Raw genomic sequence first — 24,935 nt, 5'->3', positions numbered from 1 at the left:
GATCTTCTTAGACCAGCACAGACAGTCACTTTTCATTTTAATATTGCATGACATGTCATCCTGTAAATGTGTCCAAATATACCATCTGTCCTGTATTTATGAAGATAAAGTCTTTCCTGTTAGCTACTCAACAGGAAGTCAAAATGTTTCAATGTTATAAAGATAACAGCGTGGATTTCCATAAAGATTTTGGAAGTTTTATTCACTACATACACATGGACTCTGAAAACTGATATGATTTACATTATCATTTCACCTAATTACAACATTATCTATATACTTTGTGAAAAGAGTTAGCTTTGCCAAAAGATGGTAAAAATTGTATCCTTAGTAGAAAACAAACTTTGAAATCAGCATAAGGATCTAACAGTTTCTAGTCTGGCAGTTTTGGTCCCTCTTTAAGAAATGATGCACCAGCTTGAGGTAAGGCAAAGCCTGCCCTGATTTCGACCCCATTATTCTCACTCACGTGCTTCTGTAGGTCCTCCCTCTCCTAGGTTGTAGTAGATTTCAGGTCCCCATTGATGTGGAACTTGTTACTATAGATGTAGAGCAGAGCATTAATTGAGGCAGACTGATGTCTTATACAATAGCCAACTTTATTCAAAGATCAGACACTTGGGTTAAGCAAGGTCACAGAACTGTACACAGTCACAGGGCACCATGCCTGGACACACTTCTTAGCAACACAAGTAAGCAGCAAAGTGTGATGTGGAGAAAACTCACCCCTGTTACACCTGGGAGGGGCATGAAAGCTCATTCCAAGAACAAACCCAGGTTTAGGAAGAACAGAGGTTATAAGGCTAGTCTCATATTCTTAGAATTTTCTGAAAAGCTCTCTGAACTCTTCTCACAACTTGACTCGTGGACTGTGGTCTGACAGTACCTATCTCTTCTCCACCAAAGCCACACACACTCACACACAAACACACACACACACACACACACACACACACCACACACACACACAGCTTCTGATGGTGTTGGCAATATCTGTCATTTCACTTCCAACTAAGCATAGTGTGCAATATTAAAACTGACAGTCTCCATGCTCCCTCCATCACTCCATCAGGATGTAACATGACGTTGACATCAGTGACTCCATCTCTTGCCTTGTTCCTGTTCCCTTTCTCACGGTCACCCATAGACACATCATCACACAAATCCAAATAATAAGCAATAAATTCATTCTGGAGAAATTAAATAAAAATATAGAAAAGAATCTTGGAAAACATATTAGCTCAGGAAAGAAAATGAGGGACAGACTGAAGGAAGAGATCTGTCCTAAAATGGAGTTGACCTCTTGGGAACCATGGCATCCCATAGAGTGAAAAGTTAGATCAAGATGATTTCAGATAATACTGAAAGACTCCGAGAGGAGCCCCTCGCTCAGGCCTCAGGACAATAGCGGACACCCAAGAACTCACGATAGACCGAGCTTGTTGCAAACCACATGAGGCTTTATTCGGGGAAAGCCAGAGCTCTGGGGACGACTCATATCCCACGCAGGGGTAGAGGAGTCGACCTCGAGGGGAAAGAGGACCCAGTTTTTATAGGCCCTCAAGGGGGGGGGGAGGAGAAGGGGGGAGTAGGGGATTTCCAGATCTAAACAATATCTATTCTAAAATGATTGATTCCTCAGGAAATGGGTATGGGAGGGAAACAAGGAAAGAGTCGAATGAAGGTGCAGCACTGGGATTGGCCCTGACTATTGTTGCTGGGGAGATTTTCTGACTCTTTCTCAGCAACCAATATCACAAACACCTGGCAATGGGCTTCATCAGTGGGCACACACATGGGTTCAAGGAATGGTCAAAACATTGGCAGACACACAGGTTCAAGGAGTGGCCAGAGCATTGTGCACCTCTATTTTTCTAAATCAGTGAAGCTAGTTCTGCTAACAATGAAATCTATTTTGCCAATTTCAGGGCTTCTGTGACCTTTTACATTCTGTCAGGATCTTTCAATACCATAAGATCAGATAACCGTTCCGGAGAATAATCTCACATAGGAAACACAAGGATTTCAAAGCACAGAGCTGACAGTTATGCATGTCTCAGAACAGAACTGATACCGGAGTGTTAATAGGCCTGGTGAGTTGACTCAGCAAGGAAAACCACTTGCTGCTACATCTGATGTGGTTTGCTACTCAGAACCTATGGGGAGCCAGGCAAACCCAAGACTTTTTCAGATGCCCTGATGAAAGGACAGAGAGGAACCTTAGTTCTGTGTATGTGTCTTGACATAGCCCATCTAGAGCTGGAGCCCCGGCCTCAAACGAATCATTCTTAAGGTTTCCTGGGGAAACAACTCTGCTCCCTGGGCTGTGGTTGTCAGTCCTAAGGCAGCTATGTCTGAAAATCTCAGATCTGCTGAGATAAAGGGAGACAAGTCGATTATTGGGGCTCACTGCTCAACCAGCCTAACCTGCCCATTTACTAATCTCCAAATTGGTGAATCTCTCTGTCTTAAACCAAAAATGTACAACTGCTAAAGAGCCACAGTCTTGTGAGTTCTCTGGAATCCCTGCACAGGCTTGAACACAGTGTTGGTGGGCTCTACCCCTGCCCATGAGTGCTCAGTCCTGCCCTTCACCACACACAGGAACAGAAACAGGAGGACCATGTGTCAGCAGAGTCATACAACCCTAGCCTGCCATGGTAATCTCTGAAACTGATTGTTGTTGGTGTGTGGGTGGGTGTGCACATGCGTGTGCACACACACACACACATATGTGTATATATATGTGTGTATACATATATATATACACACACACATACACATATGTATATATATATGTGTGTGTGTGTATACATACATATATATGTGTTTTTAAGACAGTATCTCACCATTGACCTCTTCCTTTAACTCAACAGGTATCCTCCTGAATGTCTCGACCTCCCAAGAGCTGGGATGGAAGGCAAGTCCCACCACAAGCAGCTAAGAAGTTGCTATCATTTTGAATCTCCAGTCTTATAAACAAGAGGACCTACATTTCATCTTCCATAGACCCAGGAAGAACTCCAGAAATGTTGATTTGTGCCTATAATCCTGGACACAGGAACATCCACAGATTTTGAAAGCTGGCCAGTCTAGTCGAATCCAGGAACTTCTAACTTTAGAGGAGATCTTGACTGAACAAACTAGGTGCAATGAAAGACCCATGGACACTCAGAGCTGACCTCTGGGCTCAAAAGGCAAGAACATTATGGTGGCAAAGCACAGCTTGCAGACTAGACAGGGAAACAACTGTGATTTCCAGTGTGGGGCATAAGTTCTTAGGCTTTTAAAAGCATTTTTAAGACGTGCAGATAGGAAGAGAGAGGAAGTGGGGATGGGGAGATGGGTAGCTACAGCCAGAGAGGTGCTGGAAGGATCCCTAGTAGGCAGCAGGAAGCTGGAGGCATCAGAGGTGTTGGGGTGTATGTGTGTTGGGGGCTCCACAAAAGCATGCGTATCTAAGCCACAGCCAGGGTTACTATCTGTCTGCTTACAGCTTCCTGTGCCCACATTCTTTGGTTTCTGTCCAGGGTTGCAGCTGGGGATTACTCAGCTTCTGATGACCTTGCCCCTGAGGAATCTGCAGACAATGAATTTAGAAGCCTGGAGCTCCTGCTTGCTCTGTAGATCACCCCACCTAGCCTGTGCAGTGCACTCCCTTACCCTGCCACCACACCCTGCCTCTCCTCACTCACCCCGCCCACCTGCCAGCCATCCAGCCAATCAGTTCCTGGCACTTCCCTTCTTTTTCCCACTCTTTTCCCTTTCCTGTACTTTTCTTCCTGCCCTTCTCAGTTCCCTGGCCTCAGGAGCTTCACATGCTAGGGCACAAAAGACACGTGCAGCTGAGTTCCTTCCTGCCCCACTCTGCAAAGCACTGAGACTTGAGATAAGAGCCCAATCTGTAGGGCACAGGGACCAGGACACAGGGACCAGACTGCAGGGGCTGCGGAGCGGCTCTGAAAGGATCTGGAGAAAGTGGAAATAGAAGTTGGTTTTTATAAGATCAGGAGGAGGAATTGCCTTGAACTCCCAGCCAAGTCTCAAAAACTTTCTGTGGTCGGGACCATCATCAGGAAGTTGCTACATCCACTCCACTAGTGTCTTGGTGACTCGGGAGGTAGAGACAGGCGAATTTCTGAGTTTGAGGCCAGACTGGTCTACAAAGTGAGTTCCAGGACAGCCAGGGCTATACAGAGAAACCCTGTCTCGAAAAACAAAAACAGAAAAACCAAAAAAACCAAAAAACCAAAACCAAACAAACAAAGCAAACCTGGAAGCAGTCCCGAGGTGAAGAGTTTCACGGAAACTTAGTCTCCTGGAACTGTGGCATCCCATAGCACGTATGCTCCAATTTTATCCTTGCGAATGGATCTGTGTGCTTCCTTCCAGTATTGTTTTGTTATAGGTGCCTCCAAGTAATGACTTGCCAAATAACTAAGCAAAATTGAACTTTGCTTCCTGGCCTTCACCAATGCCTGTTGCGCGCGCCCAACTGGCCAGGAAGAACGACGCTGCAACAGGATCCTTCTGCACACGTTTATTCAGTCCTGTTTCTTCTTTCTCTGTATCTCCTTTGTTTATATCTCCCCCGAACCCTGGGCCTCTCACTCTTAAATACTCTCAGTTCCCATCCACGCACAACAGGCCACGCCACCTCACCAGGCACACAGCTTCAGCTAATCAGGGCAGCAGGGGCATATCTCCATCAAAATGTATTCACCCGTATCCTAGTACACCTGCGCAGCTCTCAAGATGTTTGTGGCTTATATGAGGAAGTCAGGTGCAAATCATACGACTTAGCTGCAGTCCCTGGCGCCTTTGGGACTGCCGCCACACCCGCTCCTCACAAATGCCCTAGGTAGTCCTTGAGCTGACACTGGGCTTGGAATTCAGTAAGAATGTTGCCTATTCAGTTACATTCAGAATTGCCTTTAGTATTGTAAGAGAGATAGTGAAAGAAATCAGGCATTACTATACTCTATTACATAGAGTTAGAAATCTCAGGGCAAGCTTAGCAAAGTAAGTTTAGAATTCTTATTATAGTTATATATGGCAGACTACATTACTTATTAGTAGAAAGTCCCCCCACACTATCACTTAGAATAAAAGCCAAGTTTCTCCCATATACAGGAATTTACAATGGTTTAGGAAGTAGATCCAGCTGTGGTTTTAGAGTATTGCATTATTCGTGAGAAGGTTAGCTAGAGCAGAACTCCCTAATTAGAACCATGGCTTAGGTGTGAAAGCCCTTGCCCTGGGAGTGTAAAGACCTCACACCTGGCTTCTAAGACCATAGCTGACCTTAGATAGAGCTACTTTTGTCTCAGTTGTTTTATTGCCCAATTCCTGCCAGTCTTTGTGTTTACATTCCTCTCTTTTGTGTAAGGGTCATTAAGCATCCAGTAACCTCATTGTACCTTGCTGATGTGCCACCTAATTACCCTAGTTTCTTCTGTATAAAAAGTTTGATGCTCAATTTGACATTACATTCAGATCCAACGCACTCTCTTTTGCTGAGTCTGTCACCCCATTCTCACCGACTCTATGCCCATCTGTCCCAGACCCTGATTCCCACAGATTGGGGGGGAGGGGTAATTGACCGGTCCATGGCAGGAAGTGACCAAGACTTCCTGCCCTTTCAGACAGTTAAAATTGTGCCTTTGGCCACCAGAGTCTAGAGAAGAAGCTATGGAGCTGGCTGCTGCTGCCAAGGTCCTTTCCTACCTCTTGGCCCTGTTGTGCCTGCTGTCTGTCTGTCTGTGTTCAGGGATAGCAGGTAAGTTCCTGATACCCTATAGGGACAGAGGGTGATGGAAGCCGGGGGGCGGGGGGGGGGGGGAGGAGGGAACACGGTTTGCCTGTGTTCAAGGATAGCCCTGGAATTTCCAAAGCCTGGGGTGGGGGTGGGGGAGCACAGCTCTCTCTGTCTTGAGCTAGCCAGTGACTTCCTGGGACCTGAACCTGAGAGGAATCCCAGGGGCACAGTGTGGAGGACAGGACCTCCTCAGCCCAGAGACTCTTTTGAAAATAGTCTAGGTCCCAAGTTCTTTGGAGTCCTCTCCCCACCCCTCCCCTCTTTACCAAACCTGGCTCTCTCTTCAGGAGTTCTCTGGTCCTTTTGCTTCTGAACTTCTCAGTGTGCTTAATCAGGTTATAGCACAGGCAACCAACAGCTGCTCCACACATTCGCACCCCTCCCCCCAAAGTCTGGGACTTTTGCTGAAAGAGTTCACTCTGTAGCCCAGGCTAGCCTTGAACTAGAATTTTGCACCCAAATATAAGAATTAAGGGCCTGTGCCACCACACCAAGATTTAGAGCCCACTTGGTGTATGCTGAACCCACCCAGCTCATCTCCCTTCCCTGTCCTGCCTCACTATTCCACTCAGAAAAAGGCTTTAAGTTCTTCCTTCCTTCACAGGGTGACAACAGAGTTAAGTGGTCCTTAGTTGGGCATATGGACGCTTCTGCCCCTGCCCCTGGGCCTGTCTAGACTTCTTCCCCTAGAGGCAGATCAGGTAGTGGGGTTCATTTAGACAGAAGTCAGTTTTTCTGTAAAAGTTAGGACAGTAATAATTCCAATTGGCAAGCTTATTATATGTGCCACACCAGTTGATGACTAGGAGGCCAGGTTTTCTTCCTTCCTTTCTTCCTTTCTTTCTTTCTTTCTTTCTTTCTTTCTTTCTTTCTTTCTTTCTTTCTTTTTTCCTTCTTTCTCTCTCTCTCTCTCTCTCTCTTCTCTTTCTTCTTTCTTTCTTTCTTTTCAAAAGATGAAAATATATTTAATTTCAAAAGATTATGATGATCATGGCCTGTATTTGCCAAACAATTATTAGACATGTCTCATTGTTCCCCTTAATTTATATAATAATCTTCAAATTGTATATTATATTTTTTAAAAAAATATATTTAATCCTTTTTTACAGTCTAGATTTTAGCCCCCTCTGGGTCCACCCTCCAACTGTTATATATTTCATAGATCCTCCTTTCCCCACTTCAAAGAGGGTGTCCCCATCCCCATTGCCCCACACCACCATATGTCTAAACTTTCTAGGGCCTCCAGTCTCATGAGGGTTAGGTGTATCTTCTCTGACTGAACCCAGACCAGTCAGTCCTCTGCTGTATATGTGTTGGGGGCATCACATCAGCTGGTGTATGCTGTCTGGTTGGTGATCCAGTGTCTGAGAGATCTCTGGGGTCCAGCTTAATTGAGATTGCTTGTCCTCTTGTAGGATTGCCCTCTTCCTCAGCTTCGTCCAGCTTTTCTCTAATTTAACCACAGGGGTCAGCAGCTTCTGTACATTGGTTGGGTGCAAATATTTGCATCTGACTCTTTCAATTCCTTTTTGGGTCTTTAAGAGATCAGTCATGATAGGCCCCTTTTTGTAAGCACACCATAGTCTCAGTAATATGGTCAGGCCTTGGGGCCTCCCTTTAAGCTGGATCACAATTTGGGCCTGTCTCTGGACTTCCTTTTCCTCAGACTCTTCTCCATTTTTGTCCCTGCCATTCTTTCAGACAGGTACAATGATGGATGGTCTATGTCTGGAATTTTTTAGATTTAGTGTTTTCTTTGCCTAGTGTATCCTTTTCTTCGGTGGTATTGTCCACTCCTGAGATTCTCTCTGCCTTGGCTTGTATTCTGTTGGTGAAGCTTACCTCTGTAGTTCCTCTTCAAATTCCTAAATTGTTCATTTCAAGATTTCCTTCAGTTTCTCTTTTCTGTGTTGATTCTATTTCCATTTTTAGGTCTTGAACAGTTTATTTGTTTCTTTTAACCGTTTGTGTTTTCTTGAGCTTCTGTAAAGGATTTATTTATATCCTCTTTAAGGATTTCTCTCATCTTTATATAGTTGATTTTAAGGTCTTTTTCTTGTGCTTTGACTGTGCTGGAATATCCAGGGCCTGGTGTGGTGCAATAGCTGGGCTCTCCTGGAGACATATTGTCCTGTGTGTTAGTGATTCTGTTTTTGCTTTCGCATCTAGGCATCTGGGTTTGGGATAATTACAGGTCTAGGTGCTGACGTCTGGACCTTTCTTTTTTGCATTGGGTGATTTGTTCTTGGTTTCTGTTTCCTCTCTGGATTTTGGGGGATTATGATGATTGTGTATTATCTGCTTCCCTGGCCTGCTCAGCTGCTGTGTTCACAGGGAGTGATTGCTGGTATTGGGACTGGAATACTGGAATGAGCTGGCGAAGGGAAGGTCTTTGTGTTCGCTTGGGGATGGGGTCAGAAAGGAAAGGGAGGTCACAATTGGACCTCAGGGGCAAAGGAGAAGTTTAGGTCCACCTTCACCCTACTTCTTGCCCTGGGTAAAGTGATCCCTGTTGTCAGGGTCACAGGGCACTGCTGTAGTTGGGGGTTGGAAATAAGCAGCTAATGGGGTGAGGGAAGTAGCAGGGGAAGACCTGTGGGATCAGTTGGAGGTGAGAACTCGGGGTTGGGACAGGGAGAGCTGCCATAGTGTTCTTAAGAATGAACTGGGGCTGAGACTGGGAGATTGGATATGTGGGAACAGACAAGAAAGAGAAGATCTGCAGGTAGCATACCTGGTTTCTGGCAGGTTCACACCTGTCAATGATGTTTTCACAAAGAGGCTTTGTCCAAAGGTTGGATCCTGGTTAGTCATCAGGAAGAAATTCTAAACATTCAAAATTGATGAACTTCACTTTGGGAAAACAAGCATCATTTTTCTTTCTTGCTTCCATTTTGTCATTGGTGTCCTCTAAAGATTTGGGTCCCTTTGGTGAGTTGTGGTTGTTTTCCTAAATTTGGACCAGTTTTGATCACTGTAAGTTAGTGTTGAGTTATGAGTTATTTCTGTGCTAGTGAGCTCTGCCTGGCAGGCTGTAGATGTCCTCACTGCAGATGTCTCCTGTAGATGTCATCATGGGAGGTTGTCAGTCACACATCTTAGGTTAGAGTTTTACTATGTGAACAGACAGCATGACCTAGACAATCTTATAAAGGACAACATTTAATTGGGGCTGGCTTACAGGTTTATAAGTTTAGTCCATTATCATCAAGGTGGGAGCATGGCATCTATGTAGGCATAGTGCAGGCGGAGCTAAGAGCTCTATATCTTCATCTGAAGGCTGCTAGTGGAAGACTCCCTTCCAGGAACCTAGGAATAGGGTATTAAAGCCCACACTCATAGTGACACACCTACTCTAAGATGACCATACCTCCTAATATTGCCACTCTACTGCTATGGCCTGGAAGACATAAAAGTAATGTTCCTTTAGGTGGAGGCTAGACCAGGTAACTGACACAAGGTCCTGGAGTTTGAAGATGACATTGGGGTACCAGGTGCCTGTGGGGGCCACCCTATGCACCTGCTGAGAGATGTCAACCATAGGGGCATTATAGATGATCCAAGTTAGGTTGTAAGTCTCAAGGGGGGTGTTAGAGGAGGAGCAGCTATTGGTTAAAGGCAAGGCTATTAGAACCACAAGCGTTGCAATTTGATTTTCAAAGGATTGCTTTTTTCATTGACAATCTGCCATCTGGGTATGATGTCCTCTGGGTCTGAAGGAGGGTCTGTGTGGCAAACGTGGGTGTGGTGAGTCCAGTTGGCAATTCAGTCAGCCTTAAGTCCAGTGGGTGTAGATAGCACAACTACACATGATCCTTTCCAGGAGGATTAAAGAGTCTGTTTCTGATGTCTATTCAAGAGCACCCAGTAGCCTATAGGTAATTATGAGGAGTAAGTGGAGGAGCAGCCTCAGAGCTGGCTCTCAGATGTGGCCAGAAGTCTTTCTGGGTATAAGCTAGGGCACTGAGGGAGACAAATATATGTCTAGCAGTCACATTAGCTAATACATTTGATTTTAGCTTGGGAATCATGGGAGGGGGCCTCACATACATGATCTCAAAGGGGATCAGTCCCAAGGTATAGGGCATGTTCTTGACCATATAGTGGGTAGAAGGGAGGAGAGTCACCCAGTCCCTGCCAGTCTCCATGGTTAATATGGTAAGTTTCTCTTTCAGAGTTCTTTTCATCATTTCTACCTGTTCTCAACCTTGGGACCTATAATCCCAATGTAATTTCCATTCACCCCAGTGGTCTTGACCATTCCCTGTGTTCCTTGAGCTGCAAATGATGCACTAAATATTAAAACCGATCTAATGCATCCAGGGAGGTACACGTGCACACTTTTTGCCACCCACCCAAGTGTTTTGGATTCAAGAAGTAAACACACACACACACACACACATACACACTAGCTTATTTTTAATATGCTCTACCTAGTTTAATGGCTGGGTCACTCCTAAATTTCCACGTGGCTAACACACTCCCCTCCAATATTCCTGAGGTAGTACTTATTAAATTTATATTTTACCTTTGCTGCCCTGGTTCCATCTGAGCAGCCCTCCCATTAAGCCCACTTTCCCTTTGCTCCTACATTTTGCCTGCTTCACTCTCCTGCTCCTGATCAGTGTGATGCCCCTCTCATGACTCTCTCCTCCTCTCTCTCCTGCATTTCTTACCCAGTAATCCTATAAGTTCTGCCTCTGTCTCCCTGCCCAGCCCTTGGCTGCTGGCAACTTTATTTCCCAGTCAAAGCCAAGTGAAGTCAGGCTTCCTTTAGCCTATGTGTGGGGCACTGCAAACAGGTTATTGGCTATCATAATTAGTCTAAGAACACAGTCCACTAAGGTGAAGGCAGGTCCATTATCAGAGGTCAACATAGCTGGCATACCATACCTAGGAAGGATATCTCCAAGTATCTTCTTGACCACTGTTTGTGCCAGTTCAAGTGTGCCAGGGAAGGCCTCAGTTGATCCTGAAAAATATCTACAGGTACTAATGTTGGCCTGGATCCGTATTTGCCTGGTTTTACCTCAGTGAAGTTCAACACCAAATGAACTCCTGGTTTGTTGCCTCTCTGTCAGGAACCTTTTTCTTTGGGCTTGTTGTCAGCATTGGGGAGCTTGCTGGTGAGGTATTGCTTCAGAACCTTGGGGCCTATAAGTGCAATGTAATTGAAGGCAATTTATCCCACTAAAGATTTTAGATAAGTAATCTTCAGGTCTGCTTGTTGAAAGAGGGCCTCAATTTCCCCAGTACCCAGATCTAGTGTATGGATGTGAGCAGGTTCTGAGCAAGTGTTTCTGACAGGATTAAGTTACAGTCCCCTGTTATCCACCAGTCTTGTGATTTGTGGCTGTTGTTAACCTAGTTTTTCTGTGCTTTATGTATTCTGGAGTATACTACAGCTTCTCTGGTAGAGTGGATGGCCCAGGATCTGGCAGCCAAAGGGTCAGGGCTGGTGTGGGACTAAGGGTGGCCTTTGCTGCCTCATGGGCCTTCTGATTTCCCTTGGCTTGAGCACAACTGCCCTCTGATGGCTGGATAATTGAATGATTGCTAGCTTTTGAGCAGTAATGAGTCTCAAATTTCTTGCTTGCTTTTAATCATCTTTCCCTCAGTCATAAGCAGCCCCCTCTCCTGATACCCAGTCCCATGGATATTCACAGCGGCAAAGGCATATCTATATTAGTGTAAATATTGACTCGCTCGTCCATGCCCAGGTTTAGGGCATTTTCAGGGCAACTAGCTCTGCTCTTTGGGCCAAAATTCCATCAGATTTGGCTGAGCTGCATGCAGTTCCTGAATCAAACACCACTGCTTCACCCGCATACCTCTGTCTTGTATATAGCTGCTACTGTATCTGTACCAAGTGACCTCAGTGTTCAGTATTGGATAGTCAGATTTCTGGGCCAGGATCCCAATACAGTCATGGAGAGGTCCCCTGAGATCCAGGTCTGGAAGTAAGGAGGCTGAGTTTAGGACCTTACTTGGCAGGAAGCAGATTTGTGGGGGTGCTGAGCAGTAAATCCTGGTAATGAGGCAAGCAAGTGTTGCTTAGTCATTGTTCTGGGGGTTGTTTAAGGATCTCTTTGATGGCATGGGGTGGTGATATATAGTTCATTTCCCTGTGTAAATTTGTCTGTATCTTTGACTTGCAGATTAGTAGCCCTGAGGATCCACAAGTAGTGGCCATTCTGACACTTCTGGGTCTAGTTTCTTTGGCAGGTAGCCAAAGGCCTGTTTTATGGCCCTAGTAACAGGCCTAAGATTCATTTCGCTATGCCTGTCCTCTAATCCACAAAGAGGTGAAAAGGCTTAGTCATATCAGGCAGTCCTAGGGCAGGAGCCATCAATAAAGACTTTTTATGTCCATTGAAAGAGTCCTCCTGAGCTTCAGTCCATTTGTAAGTCTCTTTCTTTGGTGATTTCATAATCCATAAATGACACAAATCTGTTAGCCCGAGGAACAAGCAGACCTTCTGCCTTGATATCACAGTAGGGGGTTTCAGAAGAGTCTCTTTTCTGGCCTCTGACAGCCATCATTGTACCCCCTTCAGAATATAGCCGAAGTATGTTACCTTATGTTGACACTGTTGATCCTTTTTGGCTGATGCTTGGTACCCCAGAACACCAAGATGCACCAGTAAGTCTTCTTTGTTTCGCTGACATTCTTCTAGGATCTCTGTTAACCACTAATAGGTCATCTACACATTGCAGGAGGGTGGTCTTGGAGTGTACCCGCCAGTATTCACTCAGGTCCTCATGTAGGGCCTCGTTGAAGATGGTGGCTGAATTCTTGAATCCCTGGGGTAGCCAGGTCAGATGAGTTGTCCATTTAATTCTTTGTCAAGATCATGCCATTCAAAGGCAAATAGCAGCTGGCTTTTAGGTCCTCGGGGTAGACTAAAGAAAGCATCTTTAAGATCTAATATGGTCTACTACTGAGGGCCAGCCCCAGCATGGGGTGTTTCATCTTTTTTGTCAGTTCTTCTTGAGGCAACAGAGGAGGAAGAGAGTAGCCAGAGGGTAAGACTTTGTCTAAAGAGTTTCTGGGTTAAGACTTTGTCTTATGAGGAATTTAAGTTTGCTGTATAATAAAACAGTTTACTTATCTAAGTCTAAGTTACTATGCTATTGTAGCTGACCTGCCTTCTGTGATCCTTTGAGACCAGAAACTGCAGTCTCTGGCACTTAGCACCTCATCCTAAATCAGCAGGGGATTAAGTAAAGGATTAATTGCTAGAGCCCTTTCCCTATTGTTCAGATGTCCCTTGCTTGTCAGGCTAGGGGGAAGTTTAGATCAATAAACTTCTATTGAACTAGGAGAAGAGAATAACACTCACAGAAGGGAAAACTTTTACATAAGCAAATATGCATAATCTCACATAAATTCATATTCAGCTTCATTCATGCTCATTTATTCATTTTCATTCAAACCCAGTTGGGCCCAGCTTGCATGCATTCTCACAATTTCATACTTACACACACACACACACACACACACACACACACACACACACACACACACATATACATACTCACATTTACATACTTACACACACATCCATACTTACATATGCATATGAAGCAAAAGACCAAGCACCAGTGCAAAAAGAACTCACTCATTCTGGATGAAAAATGTGCTCCAATCTTTATTACATAGAGAAAGAAAAGGCTTCTTTATTTTTTTTTTTAAATTTTTTATTGAGTATTTATTTCATTTATATTTTCACTGCTATCCCAAAAGTCCCCCACATGCTTCCCCACCAACTCCCCCACCCACCTGTGAGGAGCTGGTGTGGCAGCAGTCCCAAGTTGGCGCCCGGGACTGCAGCTAAGTCTTATGACTTGCACCTGATTTCCTCATACACCTGAAAATAAGCCACAACCATCGAGAGAGCTGTGTAGGTGCACCAGGATACTGGCGAATCCATTTTGGTGGAGACATGCCCCTGCTGCCCTGATTAGCTGAAGCTGTATGCCTGGTGAGGTGAGGTGCCCTGCTGTGAGTGGATGAGGACTGAGAGTATGTAAGAGTGAGAGGCCCGGGGTTAGAGAGAGAGATAAAGTTGAGAGAGAAAAAGTTGAAGCGAGGGAGATGAAGACAGAAGTTTGCTGAATAAAGTGCTGTTAGAAGGACTGGCAGTCATGTTGTTCTTGCTGGTCTAGAGTGGACACGACACCCACCCACTCCTACTTCTTGGCCCTGTCGTTCCCCTGTACTGAGGCACATAAAGTTTACATGACCAATGGGCCTCTCTTTCCACTGATGGCTGATTAGGCCGTTTTCTGATTCATATGCAGCTAGAGACACGAGTTCAGGGGGGTACTGGTTAGTTCATATTGTTGTTCCACCTATAGGATTGCAGATTCCTTTCGCTCCTTGGGTACTTTCTCTAGCTCCTCAATTGGGAACCCTGTAATCCATCCAATAGCTGACTGTGAGCATCCACTTCTGTGTTTGCTAGGCCCCAGCATAGTCTCACACTACTCAGAATGGCTAAGATCAAAATCAAGCTGCTAACGTGTGCTCTCTCTAGTTTTTTTTGGAGGCACTCAGAGCTATGAGTTTTCCTCTTAGAAATGCTTTCATTGTGTGACATAAATTTGGGTATGTTGTGGCTTCATTTTCATTAAACTCCAAAAAGTCCTAAATTTCTTTCTTTATTCCTTCCTTGACCAAGGTATCATTGTGAAGAGTCTTGTTAAGTTTCCACGTGAATGTTGGCTTTCTATTATTTATTTTGTTATTGAAGATCTGCGTTAGTCCATGGTGATCTGATAGGATGCATGGGACAATTTCAATATTTTTGTATATGTTGAGGCTTGTTTTGTGACCAGTTATGTGGTCAATTTTGGTGATGATACCATGAGGTGCTGAGAAGAAGGTATATCCTTTTGTTTTAGGATAAAATGTTCTGTAGATATCTGTTAGATCCATTTGTTTCATAACTTGTGTTAGTCTCACTGTGTCCCTGTTTAGTTTCTGTTTCCATGATCTGTCCATTGGTGAAAGTGGTGTGTTGAATTCTCCCACTATTATTGTGTGAGGTACAATGTGTTCTTTGAGCTTTATTAAAGTTTCTTTAATGAATGTGGCTGCCCTTGTATTTGGAGCATAGATATTCAGAATTGAGAGTTCCTCTTGGAGGATTTTACCTTTGATGAGTATGAAGTGCCCCCCCTTGTCTTTTTTGATAACTTTGGGTTGGAAGTCGATTTTATTCGATATTAGAATGGCTACTCCAGCTTGTTTCTTCAGACCATTTGCTTGGAAATTTGTTTTCCAGCCTTTCACTCTGAGGTAGTGTCTGCCTTTTTCCCTGAGATGGGTTTCATGTAAGCAGCAGAATGTTGGGTCCTGTTTGTGTAGCCAGTCTGTTAGTCTATGTCTTTTTATTGGGGAATTGAGTCCATTGATATTCAGAGATATGAAGGAAAAGTAATCGTTGCTTCCTATTATTTTTGTTTTTAGAGTTGGCATTCTGTTTTTGTGACTGTCTTCTTTTTGGTTTGTTGAGGGATTGCCTTCTTGCTTTTCCTAGGGCATGGTTTCCATCCTTGTATTGTTTTTTTTCTGTTATTATCCTTTGAAAGGCTGGATTCATGGAAAGATATTGTGTGAATCTGGTTTTGTCATGGAAAACTTAGGTTTCTCCATCTATGCTAATTGAGAGTTTGGCTGGGTATAGTAGCCTGGGCTGGCATTTTTGTTCTCTTAGGGTCTGTATAACATCTGTCCAGGATCTTCTGGCTTTCATAGTCTCTGGTGAAAAGTCTGGTGTAATTCTGATAGGCTTGCCTTTGTATGTTACTTGACCTTTTTCCCTTACTGCTTTTAATATTCTATCTTTATTTAGTGCATGTGTTGTTCTGATTATTATGTGTTGGGAGGAATTTCTTTTCTGATCCAGTCTATTTGGAGTTCTGTATGCTTCTTGTATGTTCATGGTCATCTCTTTCTTTAGATTAGGGAAGCTGTCTAAGTTAGGGTTTACTGCTTCGAACAGACACCATGACCAAGGCAAGTCTTATAAAAAACAACATTTCATTGGGGTTGGCTTACAGGTTCAGAGGTTCAGTCTATTATCATCAAGGTGGGAGCATCCAGGCAGGCATGGCACAGTAGGAGCTGAGAGTTCTGTCTTCATCCAAAGGCTGCTAGTGGAAGACTGACTTCCACGCAACAAGGGTGAGGATCTTATACCCACACTCACAGTGACACACCCATTCAAACCAGGTCACACCTATTCCAACAAGGCCACACCTTCAGATGGTGCCACTCCCTGGTCCAAGGATATACAAACCATCACAGAAGCTTTCTTCTATAATTTTGTTGAAGATATTTACTGGCCCTTTAAGTTGAAAAATCTTCATTCTCATTCACTCCTATTATCTATAGGTTTGGTCTTCTCATTGTGTCCTGGATTTCCTGGATGTTTTGAGTTAGGATCTTTTTGCCTTTTTATTTTCTTTGATTGTTGTTTCCATGTTCTGTATGTAATCTTCTGCATCTGAGATTCTCTCTTCCATCTCTTATATTCTGTTGTTGATGCGTGCATCTATGGTTCTTCATTTCTTTCCTAGGGTTTCTATCTTCAGAGTTGTTTCCCTTTGGGTTTTCTTTATTGTTTCTACTTCCACTTTTAAATCTTGGATGGTTTTGTTTTATTCCATCACCTGTTTAGCAGTATTTTCCTGTAATTCTTTAAGGGATTTTTGTCCTTCCTCTTTAAGGCCTTCTACCTGTTTAGTCATGTTCTACTGTATTTCTTTAAGTGAATTATTTTTTTAATATATTTATTAGGTATTTTCCTCATTTAAATTTCCAATGCTATCCCAAAAGTCCCCCATACACCCCCCCCCCACTTCCCGACCCACCCACTCCCACGTTTTGGCCCTGGCATTCCCCTGTACTGGGGCACATAAAGTTTGCAAGTCCAATGGGCCTCTCTTTCCAGTGATGGCTGACTAGGCCATCTTTTGATACATATGCAGCTAGAGTCAAGAGCTCTGGGGTACTGGTTAGTTCATAATGTTGTTCCACCTATAGGGTTGCAGATCCCTTTAGCTCCTTGAGTACTTTCTCTAGCTCCTCCATTGGTGGCCTAGCACTTCTTAAATGTTTTAAATTATTGGATGTATCCCCGGATATGGCAGTCTCTAGATGGTCCATCCTTTCGTCACAGCTCCATACTTTGTCTCTGTAACTCCTTCCATGGGTGTTTTGTTCCCAATTATAAGAAGGGGCAAAGTGTCCACACTTTGGTCTTCGTCCTTCTTGAGTTTCATGCATTTAGCACATTGAATCTTATATTTTGGGCATTCTAAGTTTCTGGGCTAATATCCACTTATCAGTGAGTACATATTGTGTGAGTTCCTTTGTGATTGGGTTACCTCACTCAGGATTATGCCCTCTAGGTCTATCCATTTGCCTAGGAATTTCATAAATTCATTCCTTTTAATAGCTGAATACTACTCCATTGTGTAAATGTACCACATTTTCTGAATCCATTCCTCTGTTGAGGGGCATCTGGGTTCTTTCCAGCTTCTGGCTATTATAAATAAGGCTTCTATGAACATAGTGGAGCATGTGTCCTTCTTACCGGTTGGGACATCTTCTGGATATATGCCCAGGAGAGGTATTGCGGGATCCTCCGGTAGTACTATGTGCAATTTTCTGAGGAACCGCCAGGCTGATTTCCAGAGTGGTTGTACAAGCTTGCAATCCCACCAACAATGGAGGACTGTTCCTCTTTCTCCACATCCTCGCCAGTATCTGCTGCCACCTGAATTTTTGATCTTAGCCATTCTGACTGGTGTGAGATGGAATCCCAGGGTTGTTTTGATTTGCATTTCCCTGATGATTAAGGATGTTGAACATTTTTTCAGGTGCTTCTCAGCCATTCGGTATTCCTCGGGTGAGAATTCTTTGTTCAGTTCTGAGCCCCATTTTTTAATGGGGTTATTTGATTTTATGGAGTCCACCTTCTTGTGTTCTTTATATATATTGGATATTAGTCCCTTATCCGATTTGGGATAGGTAAAGATCCTTTCCCAATCTGTTGGTGGTCTTTTTGTCTTATTGACGGTGTCTTTTTCCTTGCAGAAGCTTTGCAATTTTATGAGGTCCCATTTATCGATTCTCGATCTTATAGCACAAGCCATTGCTATTGTATTCAGGAATTTTTCCCCTGTACCCATATCGTCGAGGCTTTTCCCTACTTTCTCCTCTATAAGTTTCAGTGTCTCTGGTTTTATGTGGAGTTCCTCAATCCACTTAGATTTTACCTTAGCACATGGAGATAGGAATGGATCAATTTGCATTCTTCTACATGATACCTGCCAGTTGTGCCAAAACAATTTGTTGAAAATGCTGCCTTTTTTTTGCACTGGATGGTTTTAGCTCCCTTGTCAAAGATTAAGTGAACATAGGTGTGTGGGTTCATTTCTGGGTCTTCAATTCTATTCCATTGGTCTACTTGTCTGTCGCTATTCCAGTACCATGCAGTTTTTATCACAATTGCTCTGTAGTACAGCTTTAGGTCAGGCATGGTGATTCCACCAGAGGTTCTTTTATCCTTGAGAAGAGTTTTTACTATACTAGGTTTTCTGTTATTCCAGATGAATCTGCTGATTGCCCTTTCTAATTCGTTGAAGAATTGAGTTGGAATTTTGATGGGGATTGCATTGAATCTGTAGATTGCTTTTGGCAAAATAGCCATTTTTACAATGTTGATCCTGCCAATCCATGAGCATGGGAGATCTTTCCATCTTCTGAGATCTTCTTTAATTTCTTTCTTCAGAGACCTGAAGTTCTTATCGTACAGATCTTTCACTTCCTTAGTTAGAGTCAAGCCAAGGTATTTTATATTATTTGTGACTATTGAGAAGGGTGTTGTTTCCCTAAGTTCTTTCTTACCCTGTTTATTCTTTGTGTAGAGAAAGGCCATTGACTTGTTTGAGTTAATTTTATATCCAGCTACTTCACCGAAGCTGTTTATCAGGCTTAGGAGTTCTCTGGTGGAAGTTTTAGGGTCACTTATATATACTATCATATCATCTGCAAAAAGTGATATTATGACTTCTTCCTTTCCAATTTGTATCCCCTTGATCTCCTTTTGTTGTCTAATTGCTCTGGCTAGGACTTCAAGTACAAGGTTGAATAGGTAGAGAGAGGACAGCCTTGTCTAGTCCCTGATTTTAGTGTGATTGCTTCCAGCTTCTCACCATTTGTTTATATACTGGATTATGTTGATGGATTTCCGTATATTGATCCATCCCTGCATCCCTGGGATGAAACCTACTTGGTCAGGATGGATGATTGTTTTGATGTTTTCTTGGATTCGGTTAGCAAGAACTTCATTGAGTATTTTTGCATCGATATTCATAAGGGAAATTGGTCTGAAGTTCTATATCTTTGTTGGGTCTTTTTTGGTTTAGGTATCAGAGTAATTGTGGCTTCATAGAATGAGTTGGGTAGAGTACCTTCCATTTCTATTTTTTGGAATAATTTGTGAAGAACTGGAATTGGGTCTTCTTTGAAGGTCTGATAGAACTCTGAACTAAACCCATCTGGTCCTGGGCTTTTTTTGGTTGGGAGACTATTAATGGCTGCTTCTATTTCTTTAGGGGATATAGGACTGTTTAGATCATTAACCTGATCTTGATTTAGCTTTGGTACCTGGTATCTGTCTAGAAACATGTCCATTTCATCCAGGTTTTCCAGTTTTGTTGAGTATAGCCTTTTGTAGAAGGATCTGATGGTGTTTTGGATTTCTTCAGGATCTGTTGTTATGTTTCCCTTTCCATTTCTGATTTTGTTAATTAGGATGCTTTCCCTGTGTCCTCTAGTGAGTCTGGCTAAGGGTTTATCTATCTTGTTGATTTTCTCCAAGAACCAGCTCCTTGATTGGTTGATTCTTTGAATAGTTCTTCTTGTTTCCATTTGGTTGATTTCACCCCTGAGTTTGATTATTTCCTGCCTTCTACTCCTCTTGGGTGAATTTGCTTCCTTTTGTTCTAGAGCTTTTAGGTGTGTTGTCAAGCTGCTAATGTGTGCTCTCTCTAGTTCCTTTTTGGAGGCACTCAGAGCTATGAGTTTTCCTCTTAGGAATGCTTTTATTGTGTCCCATAAGTTTGGATATGTTGTGGCTTCATTTTCATTAAACTCCAAAAAGTCCTTAATTTCTTTCTTTATTCCTTCCTTGACCAAGTTATCATTGAGAAGAGTGTTGTTCAGTTTCCACATGAATGTTGGCCTTCTATTATTTATTTTGTTATTGAAGATCAGCGTTAGTCCATGGTGATCTGATAGGATGCATGGGACAATTTCAATATTTTTGTATATGTTGAGGCTTGTTTTGTGACCAATTATGTGGTCAATTTTGGAGAAGGTACCATGGGGTGCTGAGAAGAAGGTATATCCTTTTGTTTTAGGATAAAATGTTCTGTAGATATCTGTTAAGTCCATTTGTTTCATCACTTCTGTTAGTTTCAATGTGTCCCTGTTTAGTTTCTTTTTCAATGATCTGTCCATTGGTGAAAGTGGTGTGTTGAAGTCTCCCACTATTATTGTGTGAGGTGCAATGTTTGCTTTGAGCTTTACTAAAGTTTCTTTAATGAATGTGGCTGCCCTTGTATTTGGAGCATAGATATTCAGAATCGAGAGTTCCTCTTGGAGGATTTTACCTTTGATGAGTATGAAGTGCCCCTCCTTGTCTTTTTTGATTATTTTGGGTTGGAAGTCGATTTTGTTAGATATTAGAATGGCTACTCCAGCTTGTTTCTTCATACCATTTGCTTGGAAAATTGTTTTCCAGCCTTTCATTGTGAGGTAGTGTCTATCTTTTTCTCTGAGATGAGTTTCCTGTAAGCAGCAAAATGTTGGGCCTTGTTTGTGTAGCCAGTTTGTTAGTCTATGTCTTTTTATTGGGGAGTTGAGTCCATTGATATTAAGAGATATTAAGGAAAAGTAATTGTTGCTTCCTGTTATTTTTGTTGTTAAAGTTGGCATTCTGTTCTCGTGGCTGTCTTCTTTTAGGTTTGTTGAAGGATTACCTTCTTGTTTTCTCTAGGGCATGCTTCCCGTCCTTGTATTGGTTTTTTTCTGTTATTATCCTTTGGAGGGCTGGATTCGTGGAGAGATAATGGGTGAATTTGTTTTTGTCGTGGAATACTTTGGTTTCTCCATCTATGGTAATTGAGAGTTTGGCTGGGTATAGTAGCCTGGGCTGGAATTTGTGTTCTCTTAGTGTTTGTATAATATCTGTCCAGGCTCTTCTGGCTTTCATAGTCTCTGGTGAAAAATCTGGTGTAATTCTGATAGGCTTGCCTTTATATGTTACTTGACCTTTTTCCCTTACTGCTTTTAGTATTCTATCTTTATTTAGTGCATTTGTTGTTCTGATTATTATGTTTTGGGAGGAATTTCTTTTCTGATCCAGTCTATTTGGACTTCTATAGGCTTCTTGTATGTTCATGGGCATCTCTTTCTTTAGATTTGGGAAGTTTTCTTCAAAGATTTTGTTGAAGATGTTTGCTGGTCCTTTGAGTTGAAAACCTTCATTCTCATCCACTCCTATTATCTGTAGGTTTGGTCTTTTCATTGTGTCCTGGATTTCCTGGATGTTTTGAGTTAGGATTTTTTGCATTTTACATTTTCTTTGATTGTTGTGCCGATGTTCTCTATGGAATCTTCTGCACCTGAGATTCTCTCTTCCATCTCTTGTATTCTGTTGCTGATGCTCGCATCTATGGTTCCAGATTTCTTTCCTAGGGTTTCTATTTCCAGCGTTGCCTCACTTTGGGTTTTCTTTATTGTGTCTATTTCCCTTTTTAGGTCTTGGATGGTTTTATTCAATTCTATCACCTGCTTGGTTGTGTTTTCCTGCAATTCTTTAACGGATTTTTGTGCTTCCTCTTTAAGGCCTTCTACCTGTTTAGCAGTGTTCTCCTGTTTTTCTTTAAGTGAGTTATTAAAGTCCTTCTTGATGTCCTCTACCATCATCATGAGATAGGCTTTTAACTCCGGGTCTAGCTTTTTGAGTGTGTTGGGGTGCCCTGTACTGGGCAAAGTGGGAGTGCTGGGTTCTAATGATGGTGAGTGGTCTTTGTTTCTGTTAGTAAGATTCTTACATTTCCCTTTCACCATCTGGTGATCTCTGGAGTTAGTTGTTATAGTTGTCTCTGGTTAGAGATTGTTCCTCTGGTGATTCTGTTAGCCTCTATCAGCAGACCTGGGAGACTAGCGCTCTCCTCTGAGTTTCAGTGGTCAGAGCATTCTCTGCAGGCAAGCTCTCCTCTTACAGGGAAGGTGCACAGATAGCTGGCGTTCAGACCTCCCTCCTGGCAGAAGATGAAGGCCCAAAACAGGACCTGTCCCAGATGCTGTGTTGCTTTGGCCTGTCACAGAAGCTGTTAGCTTCTGTAGTCCACACTCTCACCTGTGCAGACTACTTTCGGAGGAGTCTTGGAACCAAGATGTCTCCCACCGATGCTAAGGCAATGCCTGCCAGGGGCGGGCAGACACCTATCCTCTGGCCGGGAAGGTGTCAGATGTCTGGAGCCCGAAAAGGGGGCTACCTCAGAAGCTCTGGCTCCCACCTGTCCCAGAAGCTGTTAGCTTCTGTAGTCCACACTCTCACCTGTGCAGACTACTTTCGGAGGAGTCCCGGATCCAAGATGGCTCCTGCCGATGCTGAGGCAAAGCCCTCCAGGGCCGGGCGGACACCTATCCTCTGGCCGGGAAGGTGTCCAGATGTCTGTACTCTGAAAAGGGGGCTGCCTCAGAAGCTCTGTGGCTCCTGCCTGTCCCAGAAGCTGTTATCTTCTGTAGTACACACTCTCACCTGTGCAGACTACTTTCGTTGGAGTGCGGATCAAAGATGGCTCCCGCCGATGCTGAGCGGCTTCTTTCTTTTTAATGCTAAATGAATGAAACCCATGTTTGTAAGAAAAAGCTTTGTTTATTTTAATAAGACTAAACCTGCCTTGTTCTTTCCATGGGACCTGTTCTGTCCCATGGCAAGGAGAAGCCTGCCTGCTCCTTCTGCTCTCTGTCACATCTTTTTTCCTCTTTCCCTCTGTATTCTGTACATTGCTCTCTTAGTATTTTATGTTACCTATAGTTTCTAAGTTACTCCACTCTGCATTCTCTTTCTAATCTAAAGTGTTCGGTCTAAAAACTTCTCCTCAGCTCAGTTCTTCTCTTAGCTCAGTTCTTCTCACCTCCATTCTTCTCACCCCACTCCCTCAGTTCTGACTCTTCTCTTTGTCCTCAGCTCTTAAACATCATTCAGAATACTTGATCACGTTAAAAAGTCCATCAAAAGTTCACACAGAAAATCAAATCATAAATTGAATTAGAAGTTTAGAGCAGAGAATGTTTACATGCATATCCATTAGGAGTGATTATCTAGCTAAACATCCATCACTTGTCTCAGCTCCACAGGTTCACCAAGTGTTTAAAACCATAACTAAGTTATAAGTGAAGTTTGGTATAGATAAACCCAGTCAATATTTTATCTTCTGTCCTAGCACCTATAATAAATCATTAGTTCTCTTTTTATGACCTCTGGTTAATTGTTTTACAACCTCTTGGAATGTGCCCTGAGTAGGAGAAAGTCTGGTTACCATCTAATAGATGGTGACACTTGAGAGACTGACAGAGTTCTCAATGCAGCTTTGAGTATCAGAAAAGGACCTAGTAGCAGTCCCATTAATAAAAGAGCTTAATAATCACAGATATAATTTTAGGAATTTTTATAGGATCATCATTAATACTTAAGCCATCTATTTGTCTATATAGCATCACTACAAGATAGTGCATCTTCGTGGATCTGCAGAGATCTGCTCCAGAGGGTTGTGCTCCTACTTAGTGATTGTTATGTATGTTTAATAATAACAAGAAAGCATATTAATAGCAGGAATCTTTCCTAAAATGAGTCCCTCACAGCCTTGCTTAATGAGGGCTCACCTGTCCCAGATTATATAATAATTCGAGGCAGGCCACTTCAGGATGATCACCTGCTAGTTATTACCTTGTCCCATTATGGCTTCTGACAGTCTACCAGGTTTTGGACAGCTCCAGTGAACTCAAGAGATTGTATGGCTACACACCATGGGGTGGATGTCCATACCTCCCTTATTGACCTCTTGAAGGTCCTGCACGAGCCTATAATCATTTGGGTTAGGTTTTTTAACTGGCAGGAGCAGAGTGTTCCAAGGAGCCTGGTACGGTCCCCAAATCTCTAAGCTTTGTAATACAGGGATTGATTCCCTTCTTGGCTTCCTCTGTCATATCTTTTAACCTGAGCTGGGGTAGCCCCTGGTTTTAATTCTATCAAAATAAGGGTCTCGATGAGCTTCCTGTCCCATTCACCCAGTCACTGCTCACCCTGAGGGAAACTGTGGCAGCCATGTGGAGATTCCTTCTCCAGTGGGCTTCGTGAGAGAGAGAGAGAGAGAGAGAGAGAGAGAGAGTGTAGTCTATATTAATCTTCTAAACATAAAATGAGACCTGTATTGGCTCCCAATCTTGACTTGTGATGGAGTTCTCCTTGGGATCAAACATGTTTTAGGTCCTGATTACTGTTAGCAAGTCTCTTCCTAGTTGGAAGTAGGGACTTTCAGGCATGACTAGGAAGATGTGGGATACCCATCCTATCTCGAGGTCCACTATTCTTTGGTTAGTCCATGTGTATTGATTGATGCCTGTGGCCCCTATAACCATGACTTTTTGTTTGATGATTGTCCATGAGACTCTGTTAGAACCGAATGATAGGCTATTGTGTCTACTAGAAACTTGATGGGTTTTCCCTCCAGTATAATGGTTACTCTAGGTTTGGGAAGTGGCCAGTGTTGGTAGATGGAAGGAGAGGAGAGAAGGAAGTCTGCATCTCCTCTATCCTGCACAAAAGTGGGGGTGGCAGTTGGTTTAGATTTCTCTGTTTTGTCTTCTTAACCACTAGGATGTGTTTTAGTCAGGTGGGTAGGTTGTATTTGATGTCTTTCCAGGTGGTAATGTAGGGGATTTGGGGTAAGTGTGTGGTCCAAGTATAGATGACATCCTTGACTTTCTGTAACATGAGGGGGTCCTATGTCCCTTCAGGTGGCC

General features: G+C 43.1%; 1 pseudogene; it reads left to right on the top strand.

Moving 5' to 3' along the window:
* Positions 1-5,691: 5,691 nt before the first annotated feature.
* Positions 5,692-24,935, top strand: part of Gm6667 — a 52,768-nt pseudogene continuing 33,524 nt past the window's right edge.

Source organism: Mus musculus, chromosome 10, assembly GCF_000001635.26.
Source record: "Mus musculus strain C57BL/6J chromosome 10, GRCm38.p6 C57BL/6J".
Lineage (NCBI taxonomy): Eukaryota > Metazoa > Chordata > Mammalia > Rodentia > Muridae > Mus > Mus musculus.
This window is presented reverse-complemented; position numbering and strand designations above follow the sequence as displayed.